The 12,830-nt window shown below is 35.4% G+C and overlaps 1 pseudogene; it reads left to right on the forward strand.

The window, feature by feature from the left end:
* LOC105299110 overlaps nucleotides 1-11,928 on the forward strand; it is a 67,912-nt pseudogene extending 55,984 nt beyond the window's left edge.
* The last annotated feature ends 902 nt before the right edge of the window (nucleotides 11,929-12,830 follow it).

Below are 12,830 nucleotides of genomic sequence, written 5' to 3' on the forward strand. Positions count from 1 at the left end.
GGACAGTCAGGTTGATTTAAGGCTTTGCCACATGCAACTGCTTAAAAACCCAAACAGACAGAGGCTTTGACAGCTCAATATGAGTCATCAAGGTTACTTAGCACTTCTGTTGAATGTTTTAGTACAGCATGACCCATGCTACTTTATTCAGCATCTATAAACCAGAACATGTCACATATACCGACTAACCCTTCTGGAGCAGGAAGTACAGGGAAGCACATGAAGATCTGGTGAAGAGTAAATGTCTCTGCCAAAGGTTCCTGTGTAAGAAATTTAAAATCACTCTCAAATTGAGCCCACAAACCCACAAATCTATTTGGAGTCATCATTCTTGAGATTGACTGTCTACATTGTTTCCATACATGGCATAGAAAATGGAAAACCTGGCAATTAAGGAATCAGAACAGTTTTAACTTGAGACTCTTCTAAATTATTTTGTCTATAACAGATTGTCAAAAAAGTTTTAAAAAAGTGTAATTATTAATTTCTCTGGTTATTTATTTAAAATTTATTGGGTTAACAATATCAGCCAGCTACTTTTAAATCAGTCCTATATCTTTTATTTTTTAATTCAAGTTAATTTCATCAGTCCTATTTCTTTGGTTTAGTTTGTATACTTTTATGCAATGAAGTATGGAGTACATACCAAGCACATTCATTCATCGATAGGAAAATCTTGGCATTCTTTCAAGTGTAGGTGGCCTTGTTAATTCCTAGGTGTAGTATGCTGGGAAAGGCCAATGCAAAAAGAGGCAATTCCTACAAATTTGGGATATATTTTCTCAAAATAAACTGCTTGGCTATCTGTCATCTTTATTCTAACTCATATTCAGTAGTTAATTTTATAGACATTTGTAGAGCTAGAGTTCTTTAGTTCCCCAAACTACTAATTTTAAATAAAATAAATTTAAAACCTTGCCTTTTAAAATGTAACCGTTCCTGGGAGCTTAGGTAGGTGCAGTGATTGTGCTTAAGTTTCACTCACATCTTACCGATTAAACTATTAGGTAATGGCACAATGTACCACATTTCAAAGAACGTTGCAAACTAGAACTAGCAGTTATCAAAGGCATTGATAAGTGTTCTTTTAGTTACTTAGCTTTCCAGTGGCTGTAATTCAAAGAAATTTTTTCAGTTGGTAGCGGCAGTGATTTAAAAATAAAAAAGGGAGTTGAGACAGCATAAACTTTAATTTATTAAGTCAATATACTGTCATTCTTGTAATAAGTGAACTATTTTGAGCAGAAAAACAGACCAGTACTGTGGAGGTTAATGATACTGATTAGAGTGTGTGCCTTGTCCTCCCTGAATGAAGTGGTTATTCATAGTCCTCTCTAAATTACAAGGGAAACAACTGAAGAACAATCCAGTAAGAGGGCTTGCTTGTATACTACATGCAATCTAAAATTATCAAAGAAATATAGTTTGAAATGATACTCTCCTAAAGAAGACTCTCTTATTTTAAAAAATGTGATCGTATTATCCATTTTAATGATTATATCTGGGCTATTTTACTCATCTTTTCCTTTTTTCTTTTGAAAAAATGTATGAAAAATGTAAGATTCAGAGTTAATGTAAAAATAAGTCAGAGACTTTCTTATGACATCTTGGTAAGTCAGTTTCAGAGGCAGAAAAATGTAAGTCCTTGTTCTTAATTTATAGCTACATTTAGTTCAGTGTTTTCTAATTCCATTCCAGTGTTTTCTGAAATGTATGTTTTTCTCAAAGAGAAAGCTCTGTAATCAAGTAACTGTGACTTACATTTCATATTCTATTTAGAGAAACATAATGTACATTTTTATATTCGAGAAATGTTAAATGTCTCCTTTGGTAAAGAATCACATTAAATTTTGCTTAATCCAACAAACACAGTTTTTCTTTTTCAGTTTAGTTTATCTATTAACATTTCCCAGAGCACAGTTTTCAAATGACGCTCTACTGTGTGCAGTGAAGTGTGTTTATGTAAGAGGTGAAATGGGAATTACTAGCAGACACATTTTCCATTGGCTTATGGTCCTCATACATGAGAGATGTGGAGTAATGGACCAGCTGTTGTAGTGAACAATTAGATGTGGAAATAGAATCAATATGTTCTTGGTTTCCATTACCTTTCCATCACTTAATACGACTCAGTTTGTTTAAAAATAATTTTACTGCTGTATTTTCTGAACTGTCACGTGGAAGTGGTCCAGCCCATGCTTAATGCTCAAGTAGCAGGGCAGGAATATTGCACTGGGGAGGTGATATCTTGTTTAACTTGGCATTGCAAAGTAACTGACTATCTGAATTTGCACATGTATGGCATTTATCACTAAGGACCCAGGTGGTTGTCCTCAGTATGAATGACAACTTAAGCTCATATAAAATTGCCTGCCTATTTCTCATTTGTTCAAAAAGAACTAATCATAATGTTCTTTTGCAAAAAAAATCATAATGTTCTTTTGTTTTGTTTTTTATTTATAGAAAGTATCATTTGATTCTGCTATTATGTCCAGGGTAGTAGTTTCAAGAAAAGTACATTAGGACTCAAATATTCATTAATGTAATAGGAGACATGTGTCTTTGATGTATTCTTACTTTTGACTGTGATTTTTTGTGTGGCTTTTAAGTAATAAAGTTAAGTTATTCTTAATGGAGATGGCCACATCCTGGTTATGAATATCAGTAAGATGATTTAATCATTAAGACAAGCCAACTTTAATATATGAAGTCCAAGGGGATTATTAAAATGTCCTAAATGGAACTAAAAGTTACAGCTTTCTCTAATTTATCAGAAAAACAAACAAAGAAACAAGTGAACCCTCAAAAAGACCAAGACAAGAGTCATTTTTTACACAAATTATTTTATACTTAAACTTTCTGCTCTGAGGGTTTCTATAACGGACTGAAGGTTTGCATTCTCCAAAATTCATATTTTAAAACTTAACACTCAGTGTGATGGTATTAGGAGGTGGGGCTTTTGGGAGATGATTAGGTCATAAGGGCAGAGTCCTCATGAATGGGATTAGTGACCTTATAAAATGACCCCAGAGAGCTCTCTTACCCCTTCTGCCTTGTGAGGACACAACTAGAAGACAAGCCATCTGTGAAACAGAAAATGGTCTCTCATCAGACAGGGTATCTGCTGGAATTCCCAGCCTCCAGAACTGTGAGAAATAAATTTATGTTGTTTTTAAGTCTCCCAGTTTATGCTATTCTGTTACAGCACCCTAAACAGGGTAAGAGATTCTGAGTACTATTCAAGTATAAATAAGAAAAAGGATCAGGGTGCTTTTTATATTTGTAATAGTGATATTATAACAAATACCAGCTTTTTCTTCACATGCAGGGCATGTAAATAATTATGATTATTTTCATAATTGAGGGAAACCAATATGACTGTTATTTTATACCCTGTAAACATGCTTGTGTATTATAGATACCTGTCAAAGGTGAAGTTAGAATTGCGCATTTGTAATTTAAGACCACTAGAAAAAGATTTGTTTTTTGTTTGTTTCCAAGAGAAAAAAAAATGCAACACAATTTCACCTGACTGGTCATCATAGGAAAGTTTTATCAGTTGCCTGGGTAATCTATTTTAGGATTATCATATCAATCAAAGTTTCCTGGTTAAGAAAAAGAACAAACAGTGAAAACTTGCTATTTTGGCACAGAAAAGAAGAAGGAAATTTATATGATTTTATTCTCTTCTAAGAATTGGTTTACGGTTTGGTAATAGAGTATGGGAGTTTTATTGCTCCCTTTTCTCAATTTCCAGACATTTGAGACAAATTTCCATGAAATGCCTCTTGCAGAGCTTTTTACATTAATGAATGTGTTGTTAACAACTGTGGTACAGAAAAGCCAGGTTGAACTGCTGAGCATGCTTCATGACAGAGTATTTACTGGTAACTAGACATGATGTGGAGCTACATCATAAATTATTGGGAACCTGGATAAGAACTAGACAGAAATAAATTAAAGTTCCTTGATTTGGAATTTTACTTGTATGAATAATTTCCTGTATTTTCTTTATTTTGTTTGATTGCTTATTAATATATTAATAATTTATTCATATACTCATCCAACAAATATTTATTTAGGAACTGTTTGTGCGCTAGGCCTTGAAGATCCAAAGAAGAGAAGACCCTTGACCTCGAGTAGCTTCCAGTCTAGTAGGGTGCAAAGAATGTACAGTTATTGTACCATGCGAAAAGAGCTATGACAGTGGAAATCAAAAGGTACCCGCTCAGGTTACGCTCAGAAATTAACACATAATTCAGACTAAGGAGATCAATGAAGGATTTTCAGAGGAAGTGAGGATGACCTCAAGCAAGCTCAAAGGGATAGTAAAGGAAGAATGTAAGGTGGGAAAGAGCAAATTAAGAGAGGGGGTGAATAGTTAGGAGGCTGCCGTGGTAATCTAGGAGAAAAATGAGTAGGGACTGAATTGGAGAAGGGAATGGAAAAGTGAGTTTCCATTTAAATGTTCTTGACAACCGGGGCACGGAGTGGGGAAATCGATGAGCGGGCCAGAGAGGAGCAAGGTCACTGAGATTGCCATGCACCACGGGACTCCAAAATTCTTTCTCGACGGCTCTCAAAAATGGCTTCAAGAATATTGAGCTCAGTCATGGTTTCAAGTTCCTTATAGAGTCTTAATTAGAATGAATTGAATTAATGACTTCTGTAAACTGATCCAATTTTGTATCTGTTTTTAAAAAAGTCCCAGAAGGATGGGTCATGTACAGAGTACAGTGATAATTAAGCTAAGTAGATGGTGAAATTAAGTTGTTTTTAAAATTGTATTTAGCTGATTATAAAAAGTCTGGCAGAAGAATGTCTTTATTGCTTTGAAAATCAGAATTTCTCTTGCAAAAAGTATGGTTGATCAAATGATTTGCATAATGTAGAAATCCTTATCAAAGTTTTTCTATCTGGGCTTACCTAGAATCCAGGTATAAAAAATACCATCACATGTGGCCATCCACTAAGGAGATTTAGTTTTCGCTGAGATTATAAAGAGTCTAAGTTTGAATTAGCAACAACTGATAGAATATCTAAGATCAGTACATCCCATTAGGGAATATTGTGGTCTATTCTGGGCAGATTTTAATCCATGACTTGGTAAAATTTTTTCTCTTAAACCATTTATCAAAGCAGCAGGGTGAAGGAGAGATCATTGAATTTATTTTTAAACAACAGAGAAAGCCTTCCATATCCTTTATCATATTCGGGTTTGTTTTTCCCTTCAAAATGAACGTTAGTGTCGTATTCTTATAGAAAATTACAGAACGCTATAGTCAGAATTTAACAGAAGTGTGTGAGTTACGTGGAAATCTAACTGAAGGAGTTTAAGACAAAGTTATAAGATATATATGACGATAAGGTGAACTCGACAAAGATAACTTAACTAAAGAGAAAATTTAAATATCCTTTTAAACATGCAATTATATTCTGGTGTCTTTCTGTTAGGCAACTAATTAAAAGCCGATTTCCATCCAATTGTACATGAGACAGGTGGTTTGCCTTTAATAAGTTGCTCGAATTGTAAAACAAGCTCATGGAGATGATGGAGACAGATTGTTATAAGTTTCACAGCAAGGTTCTACCCACTAAACTATTATTAATATTACTTTGAAAAGTGATATATGAGTTCGGTGTCATTCATTATTCTGCATTGCTAGTTATCTTACTACATATACTCTCGTCTGCTAAATAATTTTTCCAATCAAAAAGACTTTATCTTTCAGTATATCTCTATTGATTTAATTCCATATATTTTGTCCTTAATACCTGTTTATTGATTAACCAAGAAGGGAAATATTTAAACCTGTAGCCTTGAGGATTATAAATCGCATTCCTTTATTTTCCATATTGAGGAAACTGACATCCAGAAAGATGTCAGATCCAAAATCGTACTGCTAATGAGAGGGCTTTCTGCCACTAGACTATAAGATTCCCGAAATCCAGACCTTTTATTTTCCCACCACTCCTGTTCCTCTCCTTTATCTGATACAGAAGCCTGTTTCCTGCAGCTCTGATGAAACAATAGCAGATATATGTTGCTTCGAAACTAAGGTCTTTGCTTCGTTTGGCCTCTACATTGTTTCTAATGACCTCAGAATGCTCAGGGCCGGATTGACTTCACCACCACTTTTTTCTTATTAAAGTGTGTTAATGCACCTATATTCCATGAAGAGGGGTGTAAATGTCTATGTGACTCTGTTCTCTAAAGAAGTCCCACATGTTTCCCTGGTCTCTATTTTTCTCAAAACAGCCTGTAGCATAGTGGTCCATCATCAATACATTGTAATGTGGTGCCCCCTCATTAAAAGGCTAAAAAGGAGGTCAAAAGTGAGAAAATCCAAAGGGGTCTATATACAAGGTAATGTGCAAACATCTCATCTTGGCATTCAAGGCTCTTCATAACCTGTTCCTACTAGGAACAGTTTCACCTTATATCAGACATAAGAGACTCTGCTCCTATTAGAATAATATTTCAATGTTTTTTTTTTTAAGTCTTCATACTCACATTCCGGTAGTCTGTCCCCCACCCTTGCTTTATTCAACATGTCTATTACCATAAATGTCCTTTCTCCTTTTATTTCCTACTCTAAAGCCAACAATTTATACATGGTCTCACCTTGTCCGTATATTTCCTTGACTCACTCGTCCCTATTTATCTCTTCTATCTTTGAAATTCTTAAACATTTTTTTCTCAGTACCGCACTCTGAGTCTTAGAACATCTTGTACCTGATACTTAACTCTGTTAACACAATGTTTACATGTATATCTTAATGTTTACATGTATATCTGCAACTAGTTTCTAAGGTCTTAGAACAGGCTGGTGTTTATGTGTCATTTGGCTTCTCTTTAGATAGGCCTATAGTGTTAGAAATATTCACATGTTTCTACCCCTTTGGGGCATATGGTAAGAATGTATTTCCTCCATCTCTTTAAAGTTAGGCAGGGCTTTATGACTTGCTTTGGACAGTAAAATATGAGAGAAGTGCTGTACGCCATTTTTAGGCGTATGCTTTACGAGCCGGTTTGCAGTTCACCTCATGTCCATCCCCTGTCATGACACCAAGGGAAGGAGATATGAAGATGGAATCTCCATCAGCGTGAATTCTTGACTGACTCCAATGGCGGAGTTTACTGTTGAACTCTAATGGATGTGTACTTTTGGTGAAGTATAAATAGTTCCTTTGATAAGCCACTAAGATTTGGGCATTCTTTGTTTTTGCAGCATAACCTATGATATCCTATCTGATAAAGCATCTTAGATAAGTGTCATAGCTATAGTGGCTATCTAGTAAATATTTGCGGAGTAAAGAGTTAAAAGAGTTAACTTGACACTGTAACTTATAATTCATTTTGGAAAAGATCATGTGATAACTAGTAAGCATAATTAGGAATACCAGTAAAAAAAAGTCAAAACAAAAAGATGATTTTGTGTTGACATACAAAATAAAACTTAACAATCTCTCTCAAGTCTGGTTGACCTTAGAACTACTAAGAGAGTCTGGAGCAGTCTGAAGTTGCAAATGATCTCTCAGTTCCTGGAATAGTCATTTCTAAGGCCAGTTAGAAAATGGGGAGGAGGTAAGAAAGAAGCTGGAAAGATGAATGTTTTATAGAGCTGGCAAATAGAGTGACTGAACAAATTGAACAGTGATTTAAAAAGAAAATATTCATCTGAGATATGCTTACACATTATACTTATATGTATTGTATCCATTTAATACATATACATATTACATACAGAAACATAAAGTTAGGCAGGGCTTAAAGAGGAAGGCTTGCATGTTTTATGATAATAACTACTTTCAGATAGATGACAAAAAAGAAGTAATACCTTGGTTATTTAATAACTCATAAAATCTGTAAGTAGCACCATCATGACAAGTTTTGTCTTACTTACAGTCATCTTCATTTTGCATGTCATTTTCAAATAAACTGTGTGTTTTTGTAAGAGTAAATCATGGTGAAATCTTTAAGTATAACATAAAACACTGCAATATTCTTTTAGTTTTCTGTATTTTCATTATATAATTCATACAGTATTATTCCACTGACATTCTTTGCCAACTTACTCTTCTCTAAGCAGTATTCAAAAGTAGTGCTTCATGAAGCACTTCTTCAATGTGCTTACTAATTACAAAGGAGTCTTGTTAAAATGAAGATTCATATCCAGTGGAGTAGAGACTGAGATTCTGCATTTCAATCAAACTCCAAAGTGATGTCAATGATGCTGGTAAGGACCACACTTTGAGGCGCATGGTTCTAAATAAAGTTTCTCATGTCACCATTGGTCTCTCTCAAGATGTAACTTCCCATCTGAGAGATTAGAACTCACTGGGGCCAGTAGCCCCTACCTGAGTACCCTCCTCTGGAGATCCTCAGAGGTGCACCCAGCGGCATCTCATACAGTTTTCACGAGAAGCCACAAGCAGCATTCACAGATTTGCCCCAGCTGAGCTTGTCCTGTGGTGTTAGAAAATCCAGTACATAGACAGTTAGCTAAGAGCTCTTTTCTACTCATGAACATGTGACCCATTGAACTGTTGGAGACTATATGATCCTGATCCCCATGGAGCAGAATGCGCCGCTGAACTTGCAGCCCATCAGAGAAGGGGAAGCAAAGAAGCCAGTTGCGGATCCCAAGGGGGTAGAGCACCAAGTGACACCACTGAACGTCAGTCTGTCTTCACATATGGCAAATATGCTCATTTACAGCAGCCTGGGTAGCTGGGGATGACTGCTCTGATGATGCACATACATTCCGCAAATTAGAGTTTGTTATTCTGAAACACTGGATATAAAAGAGTTTTAATATTTGCATTACAAAACATATTAATTAAGATAAGAAAGATCTGCTAATTACTAGAAATATATTCTGTTGCAAATTTTAATCCTATTTTTGTGATAAAGTTTCTAATTGATACTATCAAGAATTTGAAGATATCATTAAAATATCATCAGACGTTTTGCTTTTATTTCAAGCATAAAACCCAATATAAAACAGTATGTTCATGAAAACCAGGTTGCATTTTATATTAAAAATTTATAAACATTTTATTTGAAAATTTTACAAAAGCTTAATATGTAATGTGGTTTCTGGTATTTGTATCATATTTGTCTTATAATTATATAACAATTTTTTAAATTAAAGCCCATATAAGTGTACCTTATCCCCTTTAATTTACCCAAATATGCCAAACAAGTTTTATCATATCATATAGATGTCCTATGATGTCAAATTGTTGGAAAACCATGTAGTTGGGACTATGAATGAGACAAGGTCCCTGTTCTCATGAATCTCTCATTCTTGTGGGAGAAAAAGAAAATGATAGTAAATAAATGTGTAACCAGGAAAAATATCAGAGGGTTGTGCCTCCCACAAAGATATGTAAAATATGTTGTTTTATTGATAGTAATGGGGAGGGTTCTTTCAGTTTGTGATCCTGAAGGTCTCTTTTGGCATCTTGGCATCTGAAGACCAAGGAGAAGCCACTTACACTCTAATCAAGAAGATAAGTATGATGGCAGAGGGAACAGCCAGTGCAAAGACCCTAAGGCTGGAAGTACTTGGTTTGTCACAGGAAAGAAAAAAAAAAAAAAAGCCAGTGTGGTTGCAACATTGTAGGCAAGAGGGAAGCAGAAGAGATGAGTTTGGAAGGATCAGCAGGGATCAGACTACCTGGGTGCTCAGTAAGGAGTTCATTCTGAGCACGATAGGACACTACTGAGGGCTTTCATTGAGAGTGTGGCAGTGTAGAGCTGGTGTTAAATGCGTGACCTCTGAAGCAAACCTGTCTGGGTGCAGATCCCAACTCTACCATTTCCTGCCTGTGTTATATGGGCAGATCACTTCACTTTTGTGTGTCTCAATTTCCTCATTTTAAAATGTAGATAACAATAGCATTAATCTCATAGGGTTATTATGAGAATTAAATGAGCTAATATTTGTAGAGTACTTAGAACAGAGCTTGGCATGCAGGGGATCTCTATAAATATGTGTTTAAGCAGAAAAACATAAAGTTCAATTTTTATTTTTAAAAGATTATTCTAGTTCCATAGTGAACAATGGATTGTAGGAATCCACTAGAAGACCAGAGACAGAATTTGCAATTGCTTGCTACCACAACTACTGTTAATTATTTCGCTTGATGTTAACTGTAATTTCAGCAAAAAAAAAAAAAAAAAAATAGGGCTTGATAAAAATCTTGTTAATCAATTTTTTAAAAATATCAGAATATAGGCAGTTTATTGATGACATATTTTTCAGTGCAGCTTTTTAAAAATGATCTTTTCTAAAACATTAAAAATTCACTTCAGACAGATGTATCGAGTTTTGTGTTAGATGCTTTGCTTTAGTAAGTAACAACAGGAAGTTTTCATCCTCAAGGAACATATGGTTTGGTTTAAGAGATAAGAGACAAACAACAATAATTGCAAAATCACCGCAACCACACAAAAAAATGTGATTAATTAGAAAATGAGAAGTTTAACTATCGAGTTGTTATGGTTACAGTGAAAGATGTGTGACACAGTGGATCAGAGTCTGTTGTGAACATTTAACTTTCACTGCGCATGCAGAGGAAAATTAAGGAGGTGGGTGATAAGCAATGCTTACTAATCAGTACGAAGTTAGATAGCACTGGGGAATAGTGTTCTGAAAAAAATAGCTTCCACCAGAAAGTAGGACATTTCAATTTATTTCCTTTATTTTTCAAAAAGCCTTTTTGCTTCTAAGTAAACATATATATTAAAATATACCCACAAAATATTACTTCTTATCGATATAATACTTCATGTAATGCATGTGTCATAATTATCTTTGTCCCTGAAGCTTCTTTGCATAACACCGTTTGACCCAGGAATTAAAAAAAATGTTGGGACAGTTTTTAACAATATATTATATATACTTTACTATATTTTGTGAGATTATATGTGTATATATATATATGTAGTTGCTATATATTATCTCGCAACAACTTCTTAAAATTCAATTAAGAAAAGTTAATATTTCTCTAGCAAATTATACCTAAGGCAATAATTTCTTTATAGAATTCATTTGGGTGGAGCTCTTTTTTTCACATTCTGACAACATACAAATTTTATTTATTTCACCTAAAAGAAAATATTTCAGAAATAACGTAATATAATTTTCAAAAATTACTTAAAATTTTAACAGTTCCTGGGGTTCTCGTTGCTTCTTTAGCAATAAATATAAACAACTTGAATTGGTAATCCAGCAATCCAAACGCTGGAGATAGAGATTGAGGCTCTCAGGGAGGAACTGTTCTTCATGAAGAAGAACCATGAGGAGGAAGTAAATGGTCTACAAAACCAGATTGCCAACTCGGGGTGTGACCATGGAGTTGGATGCCCTGAAATCTCAGAACTGCAGCAAGATCATGGTGGACATCTGGGCTCAGTGTGAGGACCTGGCTTGGAAGAACCGAGAGGAGCTAGACAAGTACTGATCTCAGCAGATTTTAAGGAGAGCGCCACAGCAGTCACCTCACACATCGCTGAGATCGGAGCTTCTCAGATGACATTCACGGAGCTGAGATACAGTCCAGTCCTTGGAGATCTACCTGGACTCCATGAAAAATCTGTAGGTCAGCTTGGAGAACTGAAGGAGGTGGAGGCGCTCTCTGCCAAGCAGATAGAACAGCTCTATCTGCACCTGGAGTCAGAGCTGGCCCAGACCCAGGCAGAGGGGCAGCGCCAGACCCAGGAGTATGAGTCCCTGCTGAACGACGAGGTCAAGTGGAGGCTGAAATCTCCACTTGCTGGAGGAGGGGGAGGAATTCGACCATGGTGACACCCTGGACTGCAACTGCATGCAATCCATCTAGAAGACCGCCACCCGCAGGACAGTGGATGGCAAAGGGGTGACTGAGGTCAATGACGCCAGAGTTCCAAGGCGTTAAGGCAGCAGGAGTGGAACACCCCTTGGAGGGAGTCGGAGGCCAATAAAAAATTCAGAGGTCATTAAGCATCAAAACAAAAAATCTGTTGTTCCATACCGAAACTAATATGTATTTTCCCTTACGGATTTCAGAAGTAATTCCTTTTAAAAATATTTATTTCATTTAAGTTGGACAACTCTTAAAATTAAGCTTTGAAATATTCTTTACAGAAAAATTTTAAAAGAATGCTGCAGTATACAATAACTAAGAAATATGTAAAAGGAAAATATTTAGAAATATGTGTTGTCTGGCTGGCGGTAAATGCTAAAATATATAAATACATCGAATAAATGAGACAAAACAATTTGGTCTCCAATTTGATTTGGAAACAAAATAGACATCCTGTTATTACTCAAGAAAAATCTCAGCGGATAATGCACAAATTTTCTTAAAACCCTTATTTTCATTTCTCTCAAATCCATACACATAAAGCAACTTCTCTTAAAATCTCTTTCCTCCCCCCACTACCTTATAAAATGCAAAATAATCTCATCCTCACCAAATTCTCTGTCTCAAGTTCTGTTCTCTCATTTCAATGCTGTGCCCTGGTTATCCGTTTATCTCTCCATCTCCTCATGCACTTGGTGGTCTTTTCTGCCCAGACCTAACTACTTCATTGGCTCTTATTCTCACTCACTGCCCTGCTCTGCAGAACAAAGACCAATCAATTGGATAAGATACATCCTACAGAGTATGATGGCTAATTGGAAGAGAGTTCAATCAGAAATGCAAAGGTGAATTTTGGGCAAATGTCTAATTTTCATTTTATAACATATAAACTTTTAATATAATACATAGGAAACCCTCTTGAAAAGAATAAAAGAGTTTTGATTATATACCTGAGTCCAATCTCATCCCTTAAA

This window comes from Pteropus vampyrus, unplaced genomic scaffold (genome assembly GCF_000151845.1).
Source record: "Pteropus vampyrus isolate Shadow unplaced genomic scaffold, Pvam_2.0 Scaffold172, whole genome shotgun sequence".
NCBI lineage: Eukaryota > Metazoa > Chordata > Mammalia > Chiroptera > Pteropodidae > Pteropus > Pteropus vampyrus.